The sequence below is a fragment of the Doryrhamphus excisus genome, chromosome 5 (genome assembly GCF_030265055.1).
Source record: "Doryrhamphus excisus isolate RoL2022-K1 chromosome 5, RoL_Dexc_1.0, whole genome shotgun sequence".
Taxonomy (NCBI): domain Eukaryota; kingdom Metazoa; phylum Chordata; class Actinopteri; order Syngnathiformes; family Syngnathidae; genus Doryrhamphus; species Doryrhamphus excisus.
The window spans coordinates 27,101,441-27,122,629 of NC_080470.1; the positions used below are offsets into that span (position 1 = coordinate 27,101,441).

The 21,189-nt window shown below is 47.4% G+C and overlaps 28 non-coding genes across 28 annotated transcripts; 6 read left to right on the top strand and 22 right to left on the bottom strand.

The window, feature by feature from the left end:
- The first annotated feature begins 12 nt into the window (after positions 1–12).
- Positions 13–85, top strand: trnak-cuu (transfer RNA lysine (anticodon CUU)). Its single transcript has one exon. It is a non-coding gene; the product is annotated as a tRNA-Lys (tRNA).
- Positions 86–335: 250 nt separating this feature from the next.
- Positions 336–408, bottom strand: trnav-aac (transfer RNA valine (anticodon AAC)). Its single transcript has one exon. It is a non-coding gene; the product is annotated as a tRNA-Val (tRNA).
- Positions 409–1,019: 611 nt separating this feature from the next.
- Positions 1,020–1,092, bottom strand: trnav-cac (transfer RNA valine (anticodon CAC)). Its single transcript has one exon. It is a non-coding gene; the product is annotated as a tRNA-Val (tRNA).
- A 2,101-nt stretch (positions 1,093–3,193) lies between these two features.
- Positions 3,194–3,280, bottom strand: trnay-gua (transfer RNA tyrosine (anticodon GUA)). The gene is given in 2 exon segments: positions 3,194–3,229; positions 3,244–3,280. It is a non-coding gene; the product is annotated as a tRNA-Tyr (tRNA).
- A 509-nt stretch (positions 3,281–3,789) lies between these two features.
- trnal-cag (transfer RNA leucine (anticodon CAG)) lies at positions 3,790–3,871 on the bottom strand. The gene has a single exon. It is a non-coding gene; the product is annotated as a tRNA-Leu (tRNA).
- Positions 3,872–3,990: 119 nt separating this feature from the next.
- trnak-cuu (transfer RNA lysine (anticodon CUU)) lies at positions 3,991–4,063 on the top strand. The gene has a single exon. It is a non-coding gene; the product is annotated as a tRNA-Lys (tRNA).
- A 249-nt stretch (positions 4,064–4,312) lies between these two features.
- Positions 4,313–4,385, bottom strand: trnav-aac (transfer RNA valine (anticodon AAC)). The gene has a single exon. It is a non-coding gene; the product is annotated as a tRNA-Val (tRNA).
- Positions 4,386–4,996: 611 nt separating this feature from the next.
- trnav-cac (transfer RNA valine (anticodon CAC)) lies at positions 4,997–5,069 on the bottom strand. Its single transcript has one exon. It is a non-coding gene; the product is annotated as a tRNA-Val (tRNA).
- A 2,101-nt stretch (positions 5,070–7,170) lies between these two features.
- trnay-gua (transfer RNA tyrosine (anticodon GUA)) lies at positions 7,171–7,257 on the bottom strand. Its single transcript is given in 2 exon segments — positions 7,171–7,206; positions 7,221–7,257. It is a non-coding gene; the product is annotated as a tRNA-Tyr (tRNA).
- A 509-nt stretch (positions 7,258–7,766) lies between these two features.
- On the bottom strand, positions 7,767–7,848 carry trnal-cag (transfer RNA leucine (anticodon CAG)). Its single transcript has one exon. It is a non-coding gene; the product is annotated as a tRNA-Leu (tRNA).
- A 119-nt stretch (positions 7,849–7,967) lies between these two features.
- On the top strand, positions 7,968–8,040 carry trnak-cuu (transfer RNA lysine (anticodon CUU)). Its single transcript has one exon. It is a non-coding gene; the product is annotated as a tRNA-Lys (tRNA).
- Positions 8,041–8,289: 249 nt separating this feature from the next.
- trnav-cac (transfer RNA valine (anticodon CAC)) lies at positions 8,290–8,362 on the bottom strand. The gene has a single exon. It is a non-coding gene; the product is annotated as a tRNA-Val (tRNA).
- Positions 8,363–8,973: 611 nt separating this feature from the next.
- On the bottom strand, positions 8,974–9,046 carry trnav-cac (transfer RNA valine (anticodon CAC)). The gene has a single exon. It is a non-coding gene; the product is annotated as a tRNA-Val (tRNA).
- A 2,100-nt stretch (positions 9,047–11,146) lies between these two features.
- Positions 11,147–11,233, bottom strand: trnay-gua (transfer RNA tyrosine (anticodon GUA)). Its single transcript is given in 2 exon segments — positions 11,147–11,182; positions 11,197–11,233. It is a non-coding gene; the product is annotated as a tRNA-Tyr (tRNA).
- A 509-nt stretch (positions 11,234–11,742) lies between these two features.
- Positions 11,743–11,824, bottom strand: trnal-cag (transfer RNA leucine (anticodon CAG)). Its single transcript has one exon. It is a non-coding gene; the product is annotated as a tRNA-Leu (tRNA).
- A 119-nt stretch (positions 11,825–11,943) lies between these two features.
- Positions 11,944–12,016, top strand: trnak-cuu (transfer RNA lysine (anticodon CUU)). Its single transcript has one exon. It is a non-coding gene; the product is annotated as a tRNA-Lys (tRNA).
- A 249-nt stretch (positions 12,017–12,265) lies between these two features.
- On the bottom strand, positions 12,266–12,338 carry trnav-cac (transfer RNA valine (anticodon CAC)). Its single transcript has one exon. It is a non-coding gene; the product is annotated as a tRNA-Val (tRNA).
- A 611-nt stretch (positions 12,339–12,949) lies between these two features.
- Positions 12,950–13,022, bottom strand: trnav-cac (transfer RNA valine (anticodon CAC)). Its single transcript has one exon. It is a non-coding gene; the product is annotated as a tRNA-Val (tRNA).
- A 2,100-nt stretch (positions 13,023–15,122) lies between these two features.
- trnay-gua (transfer RNA tyrosine (anticodon GUA)) lies at positions 15,123–15,209 on the bottom strand. Its single transcript is given in 2 exon segments — positions 15,123–15,158; positions 15,173–15,209. It is a non-coding gene; the product is annotated as a tRNA-Tyr (tRNA).
- A 509-nt stretch (positions 15,210–15,718) lies between these two features.
- Positions 15,719–15,800, bottom strand: trnal-cag (transfer RNA leucine (anticodon CAG)). Its single transcript has one exon. It is a non-coding gene; the product is annotated as a tRNA-Leu (tRNA).
- A 119-nt stretch (positions 15,801–15,919) lies between these two features.
- Positions 15,920–15,992, top strand: trnak-cuu (transfer RNA lysine (anticodon CUU)). Its single transcript has one exon. It is a non-coding gene; the product is annotated as a tRNA-Lys (tRNA).
- A 249-nt stretch (positions 15,993–16,241) lies between these two features.
- Positions 16,242–16,314, bottom strand: trnav-cac (transfer RNA valine (anticodon CAC)). Its single transcript has one exon. It is a non-coding gene; the product is annotated as a tRNA-Val (tRNA).
- Positions 16,315–16,925: 611 nt separating this feature from the next.
- trnav-cac (transfer RNA valine (anticodon CAC)) lies at positions 16,926–16,998 on the bottom strand. Its single transcript has one exon. It is a non-coding gene; the product is annotated as a tRNA-Val (tRNA).
- A 2,101-nt stretch (positions 16,999–19,099) lies between these two features.
- trnay-gua (transfer RNA tyrosine (anticodon GUA)) lies at positions 19,100–19,186 on the bottom strand. The gene is given in 2 exon segments: positions 19,100–19,135; positions 19,150–19,186. It is a non-coding gene; the product is annotated as a tRNA-Tyr (tRNA).
- A 509-nt stretch (positions 19,187–19,695) lies between these two features.
- Positions 19,696–19,777, bottom strand: trnal-cag (transfer RNA leucine (anticodon CAG)). The gene has a single exon. It is a non-coding gene; the product is annotated as a tRNA-Leu (tRNA).
- Positions 19,778–19,896: 119 nt separating this feature from the next.
- On the top strand, positions 19,897–19,969 carry trnak-cuu (transfer RNA lysine (anticodon CUU)). Its single transcript has one exon. It is a non-coding gene; the product is annotated as a tRNA-Lys (tRNA).
- Positions 19,970–20,218: 249 nt separating this feature from the next.
- On the bottom strand, positions 20,219–20,291 carry trnav-cac (transfer RNA valine (anticodon CAC)). The gene has a single exon. It is a non-coding gene; the product is annotated as a tRNA-Val (tRNA).
- Positions 20,292–20,902: 611 nt separating this feature from the next.
- Positions 20,903–20,975, bottom strand: trnav-cac (transfer RNA valine (anticodon CAC)). The gene has a single exon. It is a non-coding gene; the product is annotated as a tRNA-Val (tRNA).
- Between the last annotated feature and the right edge of the window lie 214 nt (positions 20,976–21,189).

Here is a 21,189-nt window from a genome sequence, read left to right on the forward strand (position 1 = left end):
GAGCAGCAAAAGGCCTGATTAGCTCAGTCGGTAGAGCATGAGACTCTTAATCTCATGGTCGTGGGTTCGAGCCCCATATTGGGCGATTCAGCACTTTTATTGATACATCTGAAAGATATCTTTCCTGTTGAAAACTGTTCAACATGCAGAAAACATTTCATTCCAAATACACAAAAACAAGTCTTTTGACCAAAGGCCTGGGGGCTCACTTCGTAGGGCATCAGACTTTAAATCTGAGTGTCAAGAGTTCAAGTCCCTTCAGAGATCAAGCACAAGTCCTTGTTCCTATTTGTCACCTTAACTTTTTTTTTGTAAAAGAAGGACTTGAATGGCCATGTTTCCACCCAGTTTCGAACTGGGGACCTTTTGCGTGTTAGGCAAACGTGATAACCGCTACACTATGGAAACCTGAAGGAAGGGGCTTTTAAGGGGACTGAGCTCAATTTTATTCCACACATTAAAAATGTTACAAAAACAGGATTTTATTTTTCATTTAAAGAATACAGCCAGAGTCCGCCCGTTCCTCTCTCGGGCAAATAGAGAGATGCTGATGCATGCTTTTATTTCCAGTCGTATTGACTATTGCAATGCCCTGCTTTCTGGTCTTCCTAAAAGAAACATCACAAGTCTACAACTTTTACAGAACAACTTTTGCTGCACGTGTGCTGACGAGGACCAGAAGGCAGGCGCATATTACACCGCTTCTAAAATCACTGCATTGGCTCCCTGTATGTTTCAGGATCCATTTGAAGGTTCTCTTAATGGTTTTTAAATGCCTTGGGGGTTGTGGGCCTTCTTATTTTTTCTGAATTTCTTTTACGTTATGAACCCTCGCGGTCCATCAGGTCCTCCAACACCGACCTGTTATGTATTCCCAGCCCATCAGTCATCCGGGAAATATGGATTGTGTGTCCAAACTGGGGATGGACGCTCGTGTATACACCTTCAGACATCAAGCACATATCCTTGTTCCCATTTGTCATCTTGATTTTTTTGTAAAAGGAGGTCTTGAAAGGCCATGTTTCCACCCAGTTTTGAACTGGGGACCTTTTGCGTGTGAGGCAAACGTGATAACCACTACACTATGGAAACCTGAAGGACGGGGCTTTTAACGGGACTGGTGAAGTCACAAAGCAGTTGCCAAACAATGAAACACGACGATGTGTCCAAAGTGGGGGCAGATTGACAATTGTCCAAATGGACAAAGATTTCTCCTTTGTAGGGAAAATTGTTCCAGAAATAATGGGCTTTTCTTCAACAAAACAAGACATCACAATCGCGGCTTGAAAGAAACACCTTAGCCACCCTCCGGGTCACTTTGATATCTTGGTGGACTCAACTTGTGCCCTTGGAGTCAATGGTTTGTAACCTCCTCTAACATTGTCTGGATGGCTGGATGTCTGGCCTTTTGAAGAATGAAGCTAAGGTCCTTTCAGCCAGCCAATAAGCCTTTTCAAACTATTTGCCAAGTCACAACATAAACAGGGATTTTTCTGAAAACCGGTCTTGAACCAGGGACCTTTAGAACTTCAGTCTAACGTTCTCCCAAGTGAGTATTTCAGCTTCTAAGGTGGTGTTCTGCTTTTTCAGTCGTGGGTAAAAGTGGGGGCAGGGTGAAGCTGTGTCTGTGCCACGTGTGTTGCTGTGTACCTGGTCCAGTGTGTTCTCAACTTGGGTTGGAATGTCCCCATGCCGGTAACGGGTGGGCAATACGGTCCGTTGATGAGGATAAGAGCTACAGAAAATTGGAAGGATTTCACTGGTTGAAGTCTCCAGCTACCATAAAAACGGTCATGGGCCACAAGCCTGTTCTGAATTCCGCTTTGGCCAATCGACACTACATCAACTCAGCAGCAGTCCTTGTTAGTATAGTGGCCCGTATCTCCGCCTGTCACATGGAAGATTACGCGGTTCGATTCCCAGACGTGGAGTTCCTGTTTTGTGTGTCACCTTGAACCTTGAGCAGGGTTGCGGTTGCAACAACCAGTCCGGGAGAACAAGACCTCTATCCATCTTCTTCTCCAAGTGCTCAGCTGTGTTGTACAATCTGACAGTCCTTTGCTACCAAATCATTCCAGTCGTGGATAATGGAGCTGACAAGGAAAATGACAGCTGTGGGATTTCAACCAGTGGCTCCTGAGCGAAAGGAGCCTTAATCTGGTGCTTCAGACCACTCATCCACCCAACCCAAAACGGTGCCCTGATCAGGAAAAAACTGTGACCTTGTGAGGTTCGCTGACAACGGAGGACACTGAAATGGAGCCGCACAAAGGAGGGTACCTGCACTGTTTACGTGTCCGTCGACCAGGTAGACCGGGATTCGATTGGCGGACTTGGAATTGTTTTCATGTGCAGTGACAGCAGTTCACAGACAGCGCTGAAAGATGACCCGAACCGTTCGGCCGAGGACCAAGACAAATCCTATCTCCAGTCAAAACCTAACCAAATGTCAGTTCCCTGACCGGGAATCGAACAACGGCCGCGGTGGTGAGAGCACCAAGTCCCAGCCACTAGACAACCAGGGACTGCATCATGTCTGCACTCTGAAAGGCAGAGACTGTGTCGCTTTGACGTACTCCAGCAAAGGCACCAAAATAGTTCTGAGACTGGACCTTCTCTGCCAACACTGCATCAGCAGGGGAATTAGCTCAAATGGTAGAGCGCTCGCTTAGCATGTGAGAGGTAGCGGGATCAACGCCCGCATTCTCCATAAACTCCTTTGTTTTTTGATGAAATGTTCCCAAGTAGCGAATACTAATCCGGGCCCCAATCCCGATATCTAGGCCAAATACAGCCATAGGTATCACCCTAAACTGGATTCAGAGTCCAGAGTGCTAACCATTACACCATGGAACCCTTTGTTTTGGATGTGACTGGCACCTTCTGGCGTAACAATGGAGGCTTTGCAAACCAGGACAACAACTTTACTCTCTGATGAGCGCAAAGTATTTTCGGGTACAATCCAGGGGTCTTGTGCTCTCATGGAAATGGCTGTTCTTTTCCAACAGGAGTTGAGATGAAACGTATTCAAATAGACACTCAAATGATCACTCAATCAGAATTACTCCGTTTGCCAATTTCAGACTGCGTGACAAAGACTCAAGTCCAACTCCATTGACAGGGAAGCGGAGGTCCTTCAGACAAGACGGTATTGCCATTCTTTGCCGGCAGACATAACACAAGAAACAGCTTGTCCTTCGAGCCGGACTTGAACCAGCGACCTAAGGATGCCAGCTTGAACCACTACAGTCCTCCGCTCTTCCAACTGAGCTATCGAAGGTCTTGTTGCTTTGGTGCGAATGAGTACAGCCAAGCGTTTGACAGCGTCTTCACTGTGTACTGCTTTCCTTTCCTGAGACGCCGGATCCAGAATCTCTTCGAAGCCGTCCGGAAGTCCTTCTCCATGGCTTCTCCAAACTCCTCCCATGTCAGAGTTTTTGGCTCAGCGAATGCCAAAGCCGCGGACCGCTTGGCCTGTCGGTTCCTGTCAGCTGAAGTCCCATGAGCCAAAAAGGCCCAATAGAACTCCTTCAGCTTGACGGCATCCCTCACCAATGGTATCCACCAACGGGTTCTAGGATTACCGCCACGACAGGCCCTGACCATCTTAGGGCCACTGCCGCCTCGACAATGGAGGCACAGAACATCCCTGCCTCCCTCTGGATCTTGCAGGTCACTGGGAAGATATTCGGCTCGAAGGACCATTTGGTCCCGAACATGAAACTTTTGATCTGAGTGTCCCGGATTCAAGTCCCTGTTCAGGTGACCAGGTCTGAGGTCCTCTTGCACTGTCAGAAGTGGGATTTGAACCCACGCCTCATTAGAGACTGCAACCTGAATGCAGCGCCTTCGACCGCTCGGCCATCCTGACCCTCCAGGTCTCGCTCCTTCTGTTCCCTGAGAAACTAGGTCAGCTGTGGAATTGATCAAACATCAGGATGGCCACATCAATAAAAACAGAACAAAAAATGATATCTAGAGCAGCAAAAGGCCTGATTAGCTCAGTCGGTAGAGCATGAGACTCTTAATCTCATGGTCGTGGGTTCGAGCCCCATATTGGGCGATTCAGCACTTTTATTGATACATCTGAAAGATATCTTTCCTGTTGAAAACTGTTCAACATGCAGAAAACATTTCATTCCAAATACACAAAAACAAGTCTTTTGACCAAAGGCCTGGGGGCTCACTTCGTAGGGCATCAGACTTTAAATCTGAGTGTCAAGAGTTCAAGTCCCTTCAGAGATCAAGCACAAGTCCTTGTTCCTATTTGTCACCTTAACTTTTTTTTGTAAAAGAAGGACTTGAATGGCCATGTTTCCACCCAGTTTCGAACTGGGGACCTTTTGCGTGTTAGGCAAACGTGATAACCGCTACACTATGGAAACCTGAAGGAAGGGGCTTTTAAGGGGACTGAGCTCAATTTTATTCCACACATTAAAAATGTTACAAAAACAGGATTTTATTTTTCATTTAAAGAATACAGCCAGAGTCCGCCCGTTCCTCTCTCGGGCAAATAGAGAGATGCTGATGCATGCTTTTATTTCCAGTCGTATTGACTATTGCAATGCCCTGCTTTCTGGTCTTCCTAAAAGAAACATCACAAGTCTACAACTTTTACAGAACAACTTTTGCTGCACGTGTGCTGACGAGGACCAGAAGGCAGGCGCATATTACACCGCTTCTAAAATCACTGCATTGGCTCCCTGTATGTTTCAGGATCCATTTGAAGGTTCTCTTAATGGTTTTTAAATGCCTTGGGGGTTGTGGGCCTTCTTATTTTTTCTGAATTTCTTTTACGTTATGAACCCTCGCGGTCCATCAGGTCCTCCAACACCGACCTGTTATGTATTCCCAGCCCATCAGTCATCCGGGAAATATGGATTGTGTGTCCAAACTGGGGATGGACGCTCGTGTATACACCTTCAGACATCAAGCACATATCCTTGTTCCCATTTGTCATCTTGATTTTTTTGTAAAAGGAGGTCTTGAAAGGCCATGTTTCCACCCAGTTTTGAACTGGGGACCTTTTTCGTGTGAGGCAAACGTGATAACCACTACACTATGGAAACCTGAAGGACGGGGCTTTTAAGGGGACTGGTGAAGTCACAAAGCAGTTGCCAAACAATGAAACACGACGATGTGTCCAAAGTGGGGGCAGATTGACAATTGTCCAAATGGACAAAGATTTCTCCTTTGTAGGGAAAATTGTTCCAGAAATAATGGGCTTTTCTTCAACAAAACAAGACATCACAATCGCGGCTTGAAAGAAACACCTTAGCCACCCTCCGGGTCACTTTGATATCTTGGTGGACTCAACTTGTGCCCTTGGAGTCAATGGTTTGTAACCTCCTCTAACATTGTCTGGATGGCTGGATGTCTGGCCTTTTGAAGAATGAAGCTAAGGTCCTTTCAGCCAGCCAATAAGCCTTTTCAAACTATTTGCCAAGTCACAACATAAACAGGGATTTTTCTGAAAACCGGTCTTGAACCAGGGACCTTTAGAACTTCAGTCTAACGTTCTCCCAAGTGAGTATTTCAGCTTCTAAGGTGGTGTTCTGCTTTTTCAGTCGTGGGTAAAAGTGGGGGCAGGGTGAAGCTGTGTCTGTGCCACGTGTGTTGCTGTGTACCTGGTCCAGTGTGTTCTCAACTTGGGTTGGAATGTCCCCATGCCGGTAACGGGTGGGCAATACGGTCCGTTGATGAGGATAAGAGCTACAGAAAATTGGAAGGATTTCACTGGTTGAAGTCTCCAGCTACCATAAAAACGGTCATGGGCCACAAGCCTGTTCTGAATTCCGCTTTGGCCAATCGACACTACATCAACTCAGCAGCAGTCCTTGTTAGTATAGTGGCCCGTATCTCCGCCTGTCACATGGAAGATTACGCGGTTCGATTCCCAGACGTGGAGTTCCTGTTTTGTGTGTCACCTTGAACCTTGAGCAGGGTTGCGGTTGCAACAACAAGTCCGGGAGAACAAGACCTCTATCCATCTTCTTCTCCAAGTGCTCAGCTGTGTTGTACAATCTGACAGTCCTTTGCTACCAAATCATTCCAGTCGTGGATAATGGAGCTGACAAGGAAAATGACAGCTGTGGGATTTCAACCAGTGGCTCCTGAGCGAAAGGAGCCTTAATCTGGTGCTTCAGACCACTCATCCACCCAACCCAAAACGGTGCCCTGATCAGGAAAAAACTGTGACCTTGTGAGGTTCGCTGACAACGGAGGACACTGAAATGGAGCCGCACAAAGGAGGGTACCTGCACTGTTTACGTGTCCGTCGACCAGGTAGACCGGGATTCGATTGGCGGACTTGGAATTGTTTTCATGTGCAGTGACAGCAGTTCACAGACAGCGCTGAAAGATGACCCGAACCGTTCGGCCGAGGACCAAGACAAATCCTATCTCCAGTCAAAACCTAACCAAATGTCAGTTCCCTGACCGGGAATCGAACAACGGCCGCGGTGGTGAGAGCACCAAGTCCCAGCCACTAGACAACCAGGGACTGCATCATGTCTGCACTCTGAAAGGCAGAGACTGTGTCGCTTTGACGTACTCCAGCAAAGGCACCAAAATAGTTCTGAGACTGGACCTTCTCTGCCAACACTGCATCAGCAGGGGAATTAGCTCAAATGGTAGAGCGCTCGCTTAGCATGTGAGAGGTAGCGGGATCAACGCCCGCATTCTCCATAAACTCCTTTGTTTTTTGATGAAATGTTCCCAAGTAGCGAATACTAATCCGGGCCCCAATCCCGATATCTAGGCCAAATACAGCCATAGGTATCACCCTAAACTGGATTCAGAGTCCAGAGTGCTAACCATTACACCATGGAACCCTTTGTTTTGGATGTGACTGGCACCTTCTGGCGTAACAATGGAGGCTTTGCAAACCAGGACAACAACTTTACTCTCTGATGAGCGCAAAGTATTTTCGGGTACAATCCAGGGGTCTTGTGCTCTCATGGAAATGGCTGTTCTTTTCCAACAGGAGTTGAGATGAAACGTATTCAAATAGACACTCAAATGATCACTCAATCAGAATTACTCCGTTTGCCAATTTCAGACTGCGTGACAAAGACTCAAGTCCAACTCCATTGACAGGGAAGCGGAGGTCCTTCAGACAAGACGGTATTGCCATTCTTTGCCGGCAGACATAACACAAGAAACAGCTTGTCCTTCGAGCCGGACTTGAACCAGCGACCTAAGGATGCCAGCTTGAACCACTACAGTCCTCCGCTCTTCCAACTGAGCTATCGAAGGTCTTGTTGCTTTGGTGCGAATGAGTACAGCCAAGCGTTTGACAGCGTCTTCACTGTGTACTGCTTTCCTTTCCTGAGACGCCGGATCCAGAATCTCTTCGAAGCCGTCCGGAAGTCCTTCTCCATGGCTTCTCCAAACTCCTCCCATGTCAGAGTTTTTGGCTCAGCGAATGCCAAAGCCGCGGACCGCTTGGCCTGTCGGTTCCTGTCAGCTGAAGTCCCATGAGCCAAAAAGGCCCAATAGAACTCCTTCAGCTTGACGGCATCCCTCACCAATGGTATCCACCAACGGGTTCTAGGATTACCGCCACGACAGGCCCTGACCATCTTAGGGCCACTGCCGCCTCGACAATGGAGGCACAGAACATCCCTGCCTCCCTCTGGATCTTGCAGGTCACTGGGAAGATATTCGGCTCGAAGGACCATTTGGTCCCGAACATGAAACTTTTGATCTGAGTGTCCCGGATTCAAGTCCCTGTTCAGGTGACCAGGTCTGAGGTCCTCTTGCACTGTCAGAAGTGGGATTTGAACCCACGCCTCATTAGAGACTGCAACCTGAATGCAGCGCCTTCGACCGCTCGGCCATCCTGACCCTCCAGGTCTCGCTCCTTCTGTTCCCTGAGAAACTAGGTCAGCTGTGGAATTGATCAAACATCAGGATGGCCACATCAATAAAAACAGAACAAAAAATGATATCTAGAGCAGCAAAAGGCCTGATTAGCTCAGTCGGTAGAGCATGAGACTCTTAATCTCATGGTCGTGGGTTCGAGCCCCATATTGGGCGATTCAGCACTTTTATTGATACATCTGAAAGATATCTTTCCTGTTGAAAACTGTTCAACATGCAGAAAACATTTCATTCCAAATACACAAAAACAAGTCTTTTGACCAAAGGCCTGGGGGCTCACTTCGTAGGGCATCAGACTTTAAATCTGAGTGTCAAGAGTTCAAGTCCCTTCAGAGATCAAGCACAAGTCCTTGTTCCTATTTGTCACCTTAACTTTTTTTTGTAAAAGAAGGACTTGAATGGCCATGTTTCCACCCAGTTTCGAACTGGGGACCTTTTGCGTGTGAGGCAAACGTGATAACCGCTACACTATGGAAACCTGAAGGAAGGGGCTTTTAAGGGGACTGAGCTCAATTTTATTCCACACATTAAAAATGTTACAAAAACAGGATTTTATTTTTCATTTAAAGAATACAGCCAGAGTCCGCCCGTTCCTCTCTCGGGCAAATAGAGAGATGCTGATGCATGCTTTTATTTCCAGTCGTATTGACTATTGCAATGCCCTGCTTTCTGGTCTTCCTAAAAGAAACATCACAAGTCTACAACTTTTACAGAACAACTTTTGCTGCACGTGTGCTGACGAGGACCAGAAGGCAGGCGCATATTACACCGCTTCTAAAATCACTGCATTGGCTCCCTGTATGTTTCAGGATCCATTTGAAGGTTCTCTTAATGGTTTTTAAATGCCTTGGGGGTTGTGGGCCTTCTTATTTTTTCTGAATTTCTTTTACGTTATGAACCCTCGCGGTCCATCAGGTCCTCCAACACCGACCTGTTATGTATTCCCAGCCCATCAGTCATCCGGGAAATATGGATTGTGTGTCCAAACTGGGGATGGACGCTCGTGTATACACCTTCAGACATCAAGCACATATCCTTGTTCCCATTTGTCATCTTGATTTTTTTGTAAAAGGAGGTCTTGAAAGGCCATGTTTCCACCCAGTTTTGAACTGGGGACCTTTTGCGTGTGAGGCAAACGTGATAACCACTACACTATGGAAACCTGAAGGACGGGGCTTTTAAGGGGACTGGTGAAGTCACAAAGCAGTTGCCAAACAATGAAACACGACGATGTGTCCAAAGTGGGGGCAGATTGACAATTGTCCAAATGGACAAAGATTTCTCCTTTGTAGGGAAAATTGTTCCAGAAATAATGGGCTTTTCTTCAACAAAACAAGACATCACAATCGCGGCTTGAAAGAAACACCTTAGCCACCCTCCGGGTCACTTTGATATCTTGGTGGACTCAACTTGTGCCCTTGGAGTCAATGGTTTGTAACCTCCTCTAACATTGTCTGGATGGCTGGATGTCTGGCCTTTTGAAGAATGAAGCTAAGGTCCTTTCAGCCAGCCAATAAGCCTTTCAAACTATTTGCCAAGTCACAACATAAACAGGGATTTTTCTGAAAACCGGTCTTGAACCAGGGACCTTTAGAACTTCAGTCTAACGTTCTCCCAAGTGAGTATTTCAGCTTCTAAGGTGGTGTTCTGCTTTTTCAGTCGTGGGTAAAAGTGGGGGCAGGGTGAAGCTGTGTCTGTGCCACGTGTGTTGCTGTGTACCTGGTCCAGTGTGTTCTCAACTTGGGTTGGAATGTCCCCATGCCGGTAACGGGTGGGCAATACGGTCCGTTGATGAGGATAAGAGCTACAGAAAATTGGAAGGATTTCACTGGTTGAAGTCTCCAGCTACCATAAAAACGGTCATGGGCCACAAGCCTGTTCTGAATTCCGCTTTGGCCAATCGACACTACATCAACTCAGCAGCAGTCCTTGTTAGTATAGTGGCCCGTATCTCCGCCTGTCACATGGAAGATTACGCGGTTCGATTCCCAGACGTGGAGTTCCTGTTTTGTGTGTCACGTTGAACCTTGAGCAGGGTTGCGGTTGCAACAACCAGTCCGGGAGAACAAGACCTCTATCCATCTTCTTCTCCAAGTGCTCAGCTGTGTTGTACAATCTGACAGTCCTTTGCTACCAAATCATTCCAGTCGTGGATAATGGAGCTGACAAGGAAAATGACAGCTGTGGGATTTCAACCAGTGGCTCCTGAGCGAAAGGAGCCTTAATCTGGTGCTTCAGACCACTCATCCACCCAACCCAAAACGGTGCCCTGATCAGGAAAAAACTGTGACCTTGTGAGGTTCGCTGACAACGGAGGACACTGAAATGGAGCCGCACAAAGGAGGGTACCTGCACTGTTTACGTGTCCGTCGACCAGGTAGACCGGGATTCGATTGGCGGACTTGGAATTGTTTTCATGTGCAGTGACAGCAGTTCACAGACAGCGCTGAAAGATGACCCGAACCGTTCGGCCGAGGACCAAGACAAATCCTATCTCCAGTCAAAACCTAACCAAATGTCAGTTCCCTGACCGGGAATCGAACAACGGCCGCGGTGGTGAGAGCACCAAGTCCCAGCCACTAGACAACCAGGGACTGCATCATGTCTGCACTCTGAAAGGCAGAGACTGTGTCGCTTTGACGTACTCCAGCAAAGGCACCAAAATAGTTCTGAGACTGGACCTTCTCTGCCAACACTGCATCAGCAGGGGAATTAGCTCAAATGGTAGAGCGCTCGCTTAGCATGTGAGAGGTAGCGGGATCAACGCCCGCATTCTCCATAAACTCCTTTGTTTTTTGATGAAATGTTCCCAAGTAGCGAATACTAATCCGGGCCCCAATCCCGATATCTAGGCCAAATACAGCCATAGGTATCACCCTAAACTGGATTCAGAGTCCAGAGTGCTAACCATTACACCATGGAACCCTTTGTTTTGGATGTGACTGGCACCTTCTGGCGTAACAATGGAGGCTTTGCAAACCAGGACAACAACTTTACTCTCTGATGAGCGCAAAGTATTTTCGGGTACAATCCAGGGGTCTTGTGCTCTCATGGAAATGGCTGTTCTTTTCCAACAGGAGTTGAGATGAAACGTATTCAAATAGACACTCAAATGATCACTCAATCAGAATTACTCCGTTTGCCAATTTCAGACTGCGTGACAAAGACTCAAGTCCAACTCCATTGACAGGGAAGCGGAGGTCCTTCAGACAAGACGGTATTGCCATTCTTTGCCGGCAGACATAACACAAGAAACAGCTTGTCCTTCGAGCCGGACTTGAACCAGCGACCTAAGGATGCCAGCTTGAACCACTACAGTCCTCCGCTCTTCCAACTGAGCTATCGAAGGTCTTGTTGCTTTGGTGCGAATGAGTACAGCCAAGCGTTTGACAGCGTCTTCACTGTGTACTGCTTTCCTTTCCTGAGACGCCGGATCCAGAATCTCTTCGAAGCCGTCCGGAAGTCCTTCTCCATGGCTTCTCCAAACTCCTCCCATGTCAGAGTTTTTGGCTCAGCGAATGCCAAAGCCGCGGACCGCTTGGCCTGTCGGTTCCTGTCAGCTGAAGTCCCATGAGCCAAAAAGGCCCAATAGAACTCCTTCAGCTTGACGGCATCCCTCACCAATGGTATCCACCAACGGGTTCTAGGATTACCGCCACGACAGGCCCTGACCATCTTAGGGCCACTGCCGCCTCGACAATGGAGGCACAGAACATCCCTGCCTCCCTCTGGATCTTGCAGGTCACTGGGAAGATATTCGGCTCGAAGGACCATTTGGTCCCGAACATGAAACTTTTGATCTGAGTGTCCCGGATTCAAGTCCCTGTTCAGGTGACCAGGTCTGAGGTCCTCTTGCACTGTCAGAAGTGGGATTTGAACCCACGCCTCATTAGAGACTGCAACCTGAATGCAGCGCCTTCGACCGCTCGGCCATCCTGACCCTCCAGGTCTCGCTCCTTCTGTTCCCTGAGAAACTAGGTCAGCTGTGGAATTGATCAAACATCAGGATGGCCACATCAATAAAAACAGAACAAAAAATGATATCTAGAGCAGCAAAAGGCCTGATTAGCTCAGTCGGTAGAGCATGAGACTCTTAATCTCATGGTCGTGGGTTCGAGCCCCATATTGGGCGATTCAGCACTTTTATTGATACATCTGAAAGATATCTTTCCTGTTGAAAACTGTTCAACATGCAGAAAACATTTCATTCCAAATACACAAAAACAAGTCTTTTGACCAAAGGCCTGGGGGCTCACTTCGTAGGGCATCAGACTTTAAATCTGAGTGTCAAGAGTTCAAGTCCCTTCAGAGATCAAGCACAAGTCCTTGTTCCTATTTGTCACCTTAACTTTTTTTTGTAAAAGAAGGACTTGAATGGCCATGTTTCCACCCAGTTTCGAACTGGGGACCTTTTGCGTGTGAGGCAAACGTGATAACCGCTACACTATGGAAACCTGAAGGAAGGGGCTTTTAAGGGGACTGAGCTCAATTTTATTCCACACATTAAAAATGTTACAAAAACAGGATTTTATTTTTCATTTAAAGAATACAGCCAGAGTCCGCCCGTTCCTCTCTCGGGCAAATAGAGAGATGCTGATGCATGCTTTTATTTCCAGTCGTATTGACTATTGCAATGCCCTGCTTTCTGGTCTTCCTAAAAGAAACATCACAAGTCTACAACTTTTACAGAACAACTTTTGCTGCACGTGTGCTGACGAGGACCAGAAGGCAGGCGCATATTACACCGCTTCTAAAATCACTGCATTGGCTCCCTGTATGTTTCAGGATCCATTTGAAGGTTCTCTTAATGGTTTTTAAATGCCTTGGGGGTTGTGGGCCTTCTTATTTTTTCTGAATTTCTTTTACGTTATGAACCCTCGCGGTCCATCAGGTCCTCCAACACCGACCTGTTATGTATTCCCAGCCCATCAGTCATCCGGGAAATATGGATTGTGTGTCCAAACTGGGGATGGACGCTCGTGTATACACCTTCAGACATCAAGCACATATCCTTGTTCCCATTTGTCATCTTGATTTTTTTGTAAAAGGAGGTCTTGAAAGGCCATGTTTCCACCCAGTTTTGAACTGGGGACCTTTTGCGTGTGAGGCAAACGTGATAACCACTACACTATGGAAACCTGAAGGACGGGGCTTTTAAGGGGACTGGTGAAGTCACAAAGCAGTTGCCAAACAATGAAACACGACGATGTGTCCAAAGTGGGGGCAGATTGACAATTGTCCAAATGGACAAAGATTTCTCCTTTGTAGGGAAAATTGTTCCAGAAATAATGGGCTTTTCTTCAACAAAACAAGACATCACAATCGCGGCTTGAAAGAAACACCTTAGCCACCCTCCGGGTCACTTTGATATCTTGGTGGACTCAACTTGTGCCCTTGGAGTCAATGGTTTGTAACCTCCTCTAACATTGTCTGGATGGCTGGATGTCTGGCCTTTTGAAGAATGAAGCTAAGGTCCTTTCAGCCAGCCAATAAGCCTTTCAAACTATTTGCCAAGTCACAACATAAACAGGGATTTTTCTGAAAACCGGTCTTGAACCAGGGACCTTTAGAACTTCAGTCTAACGTTCTCCCAAGTGAGTATTTCAGCTTCTAAGGTGGTGTTCTGCTTTTTCAGTCGTGGGTAAAAGTGGGGGCAGGGTGAAGCTGTGTCTGTGCCACGTGTGTTGCTGTGTACCTGGTCCAGTGTGTTCTCAACTTGGGTTGGAATGTCCCCATGCCGGTAACGGGTGGGCAATACGGTCCGTTGATGAGGATAAGAGCTACAGAAAATTGGAAGGATTTCACTGGTTGAAGTCTCCAGCTACCATAAAAACGGTCATGGGCCACAAGCCTGTTCTGAATTCCGCTTTGGCCAATCGACACTACATCAACTCAGCAGCAGTCCTTGTTAGTATAGTGGCCAGTATCTCCGCCTGTCACATGGAAGATTACGCGGTTCGATTCCCAGACGTGGAGTTCCTGTTTTGTGTGTCACGTTGAACCTTGAGCAGGGTTGCGGTTGCAACAACCAGTCCGGGAGAACAAGACCTCTATCCATCTTCTTCTCCAAGTGCTCAGCTGTGTTGTACAATCTGACAGTCCTTTGCTACCAAATCATTCCAGTCGTGGATAATGGAGCTGACAAGGAAAATGACAGCTGTGGGATTTCAACCAGTGGCTCCTGAGCGAAAGGAGCCTTAATCTGGTGCTTCAGACCACTCATCCACCCAACCCAAAACGGTGCCCTGATCAGGAAAAAACTGTGACCTTGTGAGGTTCGCTGACAACGGAGGACACTGAAATGGAGCCGCACAAAGGAGGGTACCTGCACTGTTTACGTGTCCGTCGACCAGGTAGACCGGGATTCGATTGGCGGACTTGGAATTGTTTTCATGTGCAGTGACAGCAGTTCACAGACAGCGCTGAAAGATGACCCGAACCGTTCGGCCGAGGACCAAGACAAATCCTATCTCCAGTCAAAACCTAACCAAATGTCAGTTCCCTGACCGGGAATCGAACAACGGCCGCGGTGGTGAGAGCACCAAGTCCCAGCCACTAGACAACCAGGGACTGCATCATGTCTGCACTCTGAAAGGCAGAGACTGTGTCGCTTTGACGTACTCCAGCAAAGGCACCAAAATAGTTCTGAGACTGGACCTTCTCTGCCAACACTGCATCAGCAGGGGAATTAGCTCAAATGGTAGAGCGCTCGCTTAGCATGTGAGAGGTAGCGGGATCAACGCCCGCATTCTCCATAAACTCCTTTGTTTTTTGATGAAATGTTCCCAAGTAGCGAATACTAATCCGGGCCCCAATCCCGATATCTAGGCCAAATACAGCCATAGGTATCACCCTAAACTGGATTCAGAGTCCAGAGTGCTAACCATTACACCATGGAACCCTTTGTTTTGGATGTGACTGGCACCTTCTGGCGTAACAATGGAGGCTTTGCAAACCAGGACAACAACTTTACTCTCTGATGAGCGCAAAGTATTTTCGGGTACAATCCAGGGGTCTTGTGCTCTCATGGAAATGGCTGTTCTTTTCCAACAGGAGTTGAGATGAAACGTATTCAAATAGACACTCAAATGATCACTCAATCAGAATTACTCCGTTTGCCAATTTCAGACTGCGTGACAAAGACTCAAGTCCAACTCCATTGACAGGGAAGCGGAGGTCCTTCAGACAAGACGGTATTGCCATTCTTTGCCGGCAGACATAACACAAGAAACAGCTTGTCCTTCGAGCCGGACTTGAACCAGCGACCTAAGGATGCCAGCTTGAACCACTACAGTCCTCCGCTCTTCCAACTGAGCTATCGAAGGTCTTGTTGCTTTGGTGCGAATGAGTACAGCCAAGCGTTTGACAGCGTCTTCACTGTGTACTGCTTTCCTTTCCTGAGACGCCGGATCCAGAATCTCTTCGAAGCCGTCCGGAAGTCCTTCTCCATGGCTTCTCCAAACTCCTCCCATGTCAGAGTTTTTGGCTCAGCGAATGCCAAAGCCGCGGACCGCTTGGCCTGTCGGTTCCTGTCAGCTGAAGTCCCATGAGCCAAAAAGGCCCAATAGAACTCCTTCAGCTTGACGGCATCCCTCACCAATGGTATCCACCAACGGGTTCTAGGATTACCGCCACGACAGGCCCTGACCATCTTAGGGCCACTGCCGCCTCGACAATGGAGGCACAGAACATCCCTGCCTCCCTCTGGATCTTGCAGGTCACTGGGAAGATATTCGGCTCGAAGGACCATTTGGTCCCGAACATGAAACTTTTGATCTGAGTGTCCCGGATTCAAGTCCCTGTTCAGGTGACCAGGTCTGAGGTCCTCTTGCACTGTCAGAAGTGGGATTTGAACCCACGCCTCATTAGAGACTGCAACCTGAATGCAGCGCCTTCGACCGCTCGGCCATCCTGACCCTCCAGGTCTCGCTCCTTCTGTTCCCTGAGAAACTAGGTCAGCTGTGGAATTGATCAAACATCAGGATGGCCACATCAATAAAAACAGAACAAAAAATGATATCTAGAGCAGCAAAAGGCCTGATTAGCTCAGTCGGTAGAGCATGAGACTCTTAATCTCATGGTCGTGGGTTCGAGCCCCATATTGGGCGATTCAGCACTTTTATTGATACATCTGAAAGATATCTTTCCTGTTGAAAACTGTTCAACATGCAGAAAACATTTCATTCCAAATACACAAAAACAAGTCTTTTGACCAAAGGCCTGGGGGCTCACTTCGTAGGGCATCAGACTTTAAATCTGAGTGTCAAGAGTTCAAGTCCCTTCAGAGATCAAGCACAAGTCCTTGTTCCTATTTGTCACCTTAACTTTTTTTTGTAAAAGAAGGACTTGAATGGCCATGTTTCCACCCAGTTTCGAACTGGGGACCTTTTGCGTGTGAGGCAAACGTGATAACCGCTACACTATGGAAACCTGAAGGAAGGGGCTTTTAAGGGGACTGAGCTCAATTTTATTCCACACATTAAAAATGTTACAAAAACAGGATTTTATTTTTCATTTAAAGAATACAGCCAGAGTCCGCCCGTTCCTCTCTCGGGCAAATAGAGAGATGCTGATGCATGCTTTTATTTCCAGTCGTATTGACTATTGCAATGCCCTGCTTTCTGGTCTTCCTAAAAGAAACATCACAAGTCTACAACTTTTACAGAACAACTTTTGCTGCACGTGTGCTGACGAGGACCAGAAGGCAGGCGCATATTACACCGCTTCTAAAATCACTGCATTGGCTCCCTGTATGTTTCAGGATCCATTTGAAGGTTCTCTTAATGGTTTTTAAATGCCTTGGGGGTTGTGGGCCTTCTTATTTTTTCTGAATTTCTTTTACGTTATGAACCCTCGCGGTCCATCAGGTCCTCCAACACCGACCTGTTATGTATTCCCAGCCCATCAGTCATCCGGGAAATATGGATTGTGTGTCCAAACTGGGGATGGACGCTCGTGTATACACCTTCAGACATCAAGCACATATCCTTGTTCCCATTTGTCATCTTGATTTTTTTGTAAAAGGAGGTCTTGAAAGGCCATGTTTCCACCCAGTTTTGAACTGGGGACCTTTTTCGTGTGAGGCAAACGTGATAACCACTACACTATGGAAACCTGAAGGACGGGGCTTTTAAGGGGACTGGTGAAGTCACAAAGCAGTTGCCAAACAATGAAACACGACGATGTGTCCAAAGTGGGGGCAGATTGACAATTGTCCAAATGGACAAAGATTTCTCCTTTGTAGGGAAAATTGTTCCAGAAATAATGGGCTTTTCTTCAACAAAACAAGACATCACAATCGCGGCTTGAAAGAAACACCTTAGCCACCCTCCGGGTCACTTTGATATCTTGGTGGACTCAACTTGTGCCCTTGGAGTCAATGGTTTGTAACCTCCTCTAACATTGTCTGGATGGCTGGATGTCTGGCCTTTTGAAGAATGAAGCTAAGGTCCTTTCAGCCAGCCAATAAGCCTTTTCAAACTATTTGCCAAGTCACAACATAAACAGGGATTTTTCTGAAAACCGGTCTTGAACCAGGGACCTTTAGAACTTCAGTCTAACGTTCTCCCAAGTGAGTATTTCAGCTTCTAAGGTGGTGTTCTGCTTTTTCAGTCGTGGGTAAAAGTGGGGGCAGGGTGAAGCTGTGTCTGTGCCACGTGTGTTGCTGTGTACCTGGTCCAGTGTGTTCTCAACTTGGGTTGGAATGTCCCCATGCCGGTAACGGGTGGGCAATACGGTCCGTTGATGAGGATAAGAGCTACAGAAAATTGGAAGGATTTCACTGGTTGAAGTCTCCAGCTACCATAAAAACGGTCATGGGCCACAAGCCTGTTCTGAATTCCGCTTTGGCCAATCGACACTACATCAACTCAGCAGCAGTCCTTGTTAGTATAGTGGCCCGTATCTCCGCCTGTCACATGGAAGATTACGCGGTTCGATTCCCAGACGTGGAGTTCCTGTTTTGTGTGTCACCTTGAACCTTGAGCAGGGTTGCGGTTGCAACAACCAGTCCGGGAGAACAAGACCTCTACCCATCTTCTTCTCCAAGTGCTCAGCTGTGTTGTACAATCTGACAGTCCTTTGCTACCAAATCATTCCAGTCGTGGATAATGGAGCTGACAAGGAAAATGACAGCTGTGGGATTTCAACCAGTGGCTCCTGAGCGAAAGGAGCCTTAATCTGGTGCTTCAGACCACTCATCCACCCAACCCAAAACGGTGCCCTGATCAGGAAAAAACTGTGACCTTGTGAGGTTCGCTGACAACGGAGGACACTGAAATGGAGCCGCACAAAGGAGGGTACCTGCACTGTTTACGTGTCCGTCGACCAGGTAGACCGGGATTCGATTGGCGGACTTGGAATTGTTTTCATGTGCAGTGACAGCAGTTCACAGACAGCGCTGAAAGATGACCCGAACCGTTCGGCCGAGGACCAAGACAAATCCTATCTCCAGTCAAAACCTAACCAAATGTCAGTTCCCTGACCGGGAATCGAACAACGGCCGCGGTGGTGAGAGCACCAAGTCCCAGCCACTAGACAACCAGGGACTGCATCATGTCTGCACTCTGAAAGGCAGAGACTGTGTCGCTTTGACGTACTCCAGCAAAGGCACCAAAATAGTTCTGAGACTGGACCTTCTCTGCCAACACTGCATCAGCAGGGGAATTAGCTCAAATGGTAGAGCGCTCGCTTAGCATGTGAGAGGTAGCGGGATCAACGCCCGCATTCTCCATAAACTCCTTTGTTTTTTGATGAAATGTTCCCAAGTAGCGAATACTAATCCGGGCCCCAATCCCGATATCTAGGCCAAATACAGCCATAGGTATCACCCTAAACTGGATTCAGAGTCCAGAGTGCTAACCATTACACCATGGAACCCTTTGTTTTGGATGTGACTGGCACCTTCTGGCGTAACAATGGAGGCTTTGCAAACCAGGACAACAACTTTACTCTCTGATGAGCGCAAAGTATTTTCGGGTACAATCCAGGGGTCTTGTGCTCTCATGGAAATGGCTGTTCTTTTCCAACAGGAGTTGAGATGAAACGTATTCAAATAGACACTCAAATGATCACTCAATCAGAATTACTCCGTTTGCCAATTTCAGACTGCGTGACAAAGACTCAAGTCCAACTCCATTGACAGGGAAGCGGAGGTCCTTCAGACAAGACGGTATTGCCATTCTTTGCCGGCAGACATAACACAAGAAACAGCTTGTCCTTCGAGCCGGACTTGAACCAGCGACCTAAGGATGCCAGCTTGAACCACTACAGTCCTCCGCTCTTCCAACTGAGCTATCGAAGGTCTTGTTGCTTTGGTGCGAATGAGTACAGCCAAGCGTTTGACAGCGTCTTCACTGTGTACTGCTTTCCTTTCCTGAGACGCCGGATCCAGAATCTCTTCGAAGCCGTCCGGAAGTCCTTCTCCATGGCTTCTCCAAACTCCTCCCATGTCAGAGTTTTTGGCTCAGCGAATGCCAAAGCCGCGGACCGCTTGGCCTGTCGGTTCCTGTCAGCTGAAGTCCCATGAGCCAAAAAGGCCCAATAGAACTCCTTCAGCTTGACGGCATCCCTCACCAATGGTATCCACCAACGGGTTCTAGGATTACCGCCACGACAGGCCCTGACCATCTTAGGGCCACTGCCGCCTCGACAATGGAGGCACAGAACATCCCTGCCTCCCTCTGGATCTTGCAGGTCACTGGGAAGATATTCGGCTCGAAGGACCATTTGGTCCCGAACATGAAACTTTTGATCTGAGTGTCCCGGATTCAAGTCCCTGTTCAGGTGACCAGGTCTGAGGTCCTCTTGCACTGTCAGAAGTGGGATTTGAACCCACGCCTCATTAGAGACTGCAACCTGAATGCAGCGCCTTCGACCGCTCGGCCATCCTGACCCTCCAGGTCTCGCTCCTTCTGTTCCCTGAGAAACTAGGTCAGCTGTGGAATTGATCAAACATCAGGATGGCCACATCAATAAAAACAGAACAAAAAATGATATCTAGAGCAGCAAAAGGCCTGATTAGCTCAGTCGGTAGAGCATGAGACTCTTAATCTCATGGTCGTGGGTTCGAGCCCCATATTGGGCGATTCAGCACTTTTATTGATACATCTGAAAGATATCTTTCCTGTTGAAAACTGTTCAACATGCAGAAAACATTTCATTCCAAATACACAAAAACAAGTCTTTTGACCAAAGGCCTGGGGGCTCACTTCGTAGGGCATCAGACTTTAAATCTGAGTGTCAAGAGTTCAAGTCCCTTCAGAGATCAAGCACAAGTCCTTGTTCCTATTTGTCACCTTAACTTTTTTTTGTAAAAGAAGGACTTGAATGGCCATGTTTCCACCCAGTTTCGAACTGGGGACCTTTTGCGTGTGAGGCAAACGTGATAACCGCTACACTATGGAAACCTGAAGGAAGGGGCTTTTAAGGGGACTGAGCTCAATTTTATTCCACACATTAAAAATGTTACAAAAACAGGATTTTATTTTTCATTTAAAGAATACAGCCAGAGTCCGCCCGTTCCTCTCTCGGGCAAATAGAGAGATGCTGATGCATGCTTTTATTTCCAGTCGTATTGACTATTGCAATGCCCTGCTTTCTGGTCTTCCTAAAAGAAACATCACAAGTCTACAACTTTTACAGAACAACTTTTGCTGCACGTGTGCTGACGAGGACCAGAAGGCAGGCGCATATTACACCGCTTCTAAAATCACTGCATTGGCTCCCTGTATGTTTCAGGATCCATTTGAAGGTTCTCTTAATGGTTTTTAAATGCCTTGGGGGTTGTGGGCCTTCTTATTTTTTCTGAATTTCTTTTACGTTATGAACCCTCGCGGTCCATCAGGTCCTCCAACACCGACCTGTTATGTATTCCCAGCCCATCAGTCATCCGGGAAATATGGATTGTGTGTCCAAACTGGGGATGGACGCTCGTGTATACACCTTCAGACATCAAGCACATATCCTTGTTCCCATTTGTCATCTTGATTTTTTTGTAAAAGGAGGTCTTGAAAGGCCATGTTTCCACCCAGTTTTGAACTGGGGACCTTTTTCGTGTGAGGCAAACGTGATAACCACTACACTATGGAAACCTGAAGGACGGGGCTTTTAAGGGGACTGGTGAAGTCACAAAGCAGTTGCCAAACAATGAAACACGACGATGTGTCCAAAGTGGGGGCAGATTGACAATTGTCCAAATGGACAAAGATTTCTCCTTTGTAGGGAAAATTGTTCCAGAAATAATGGGCTTTTCTTCAACAAAACAAGACATCACAATCGCGGCTTGAAAGAAACACCTTAGCCACC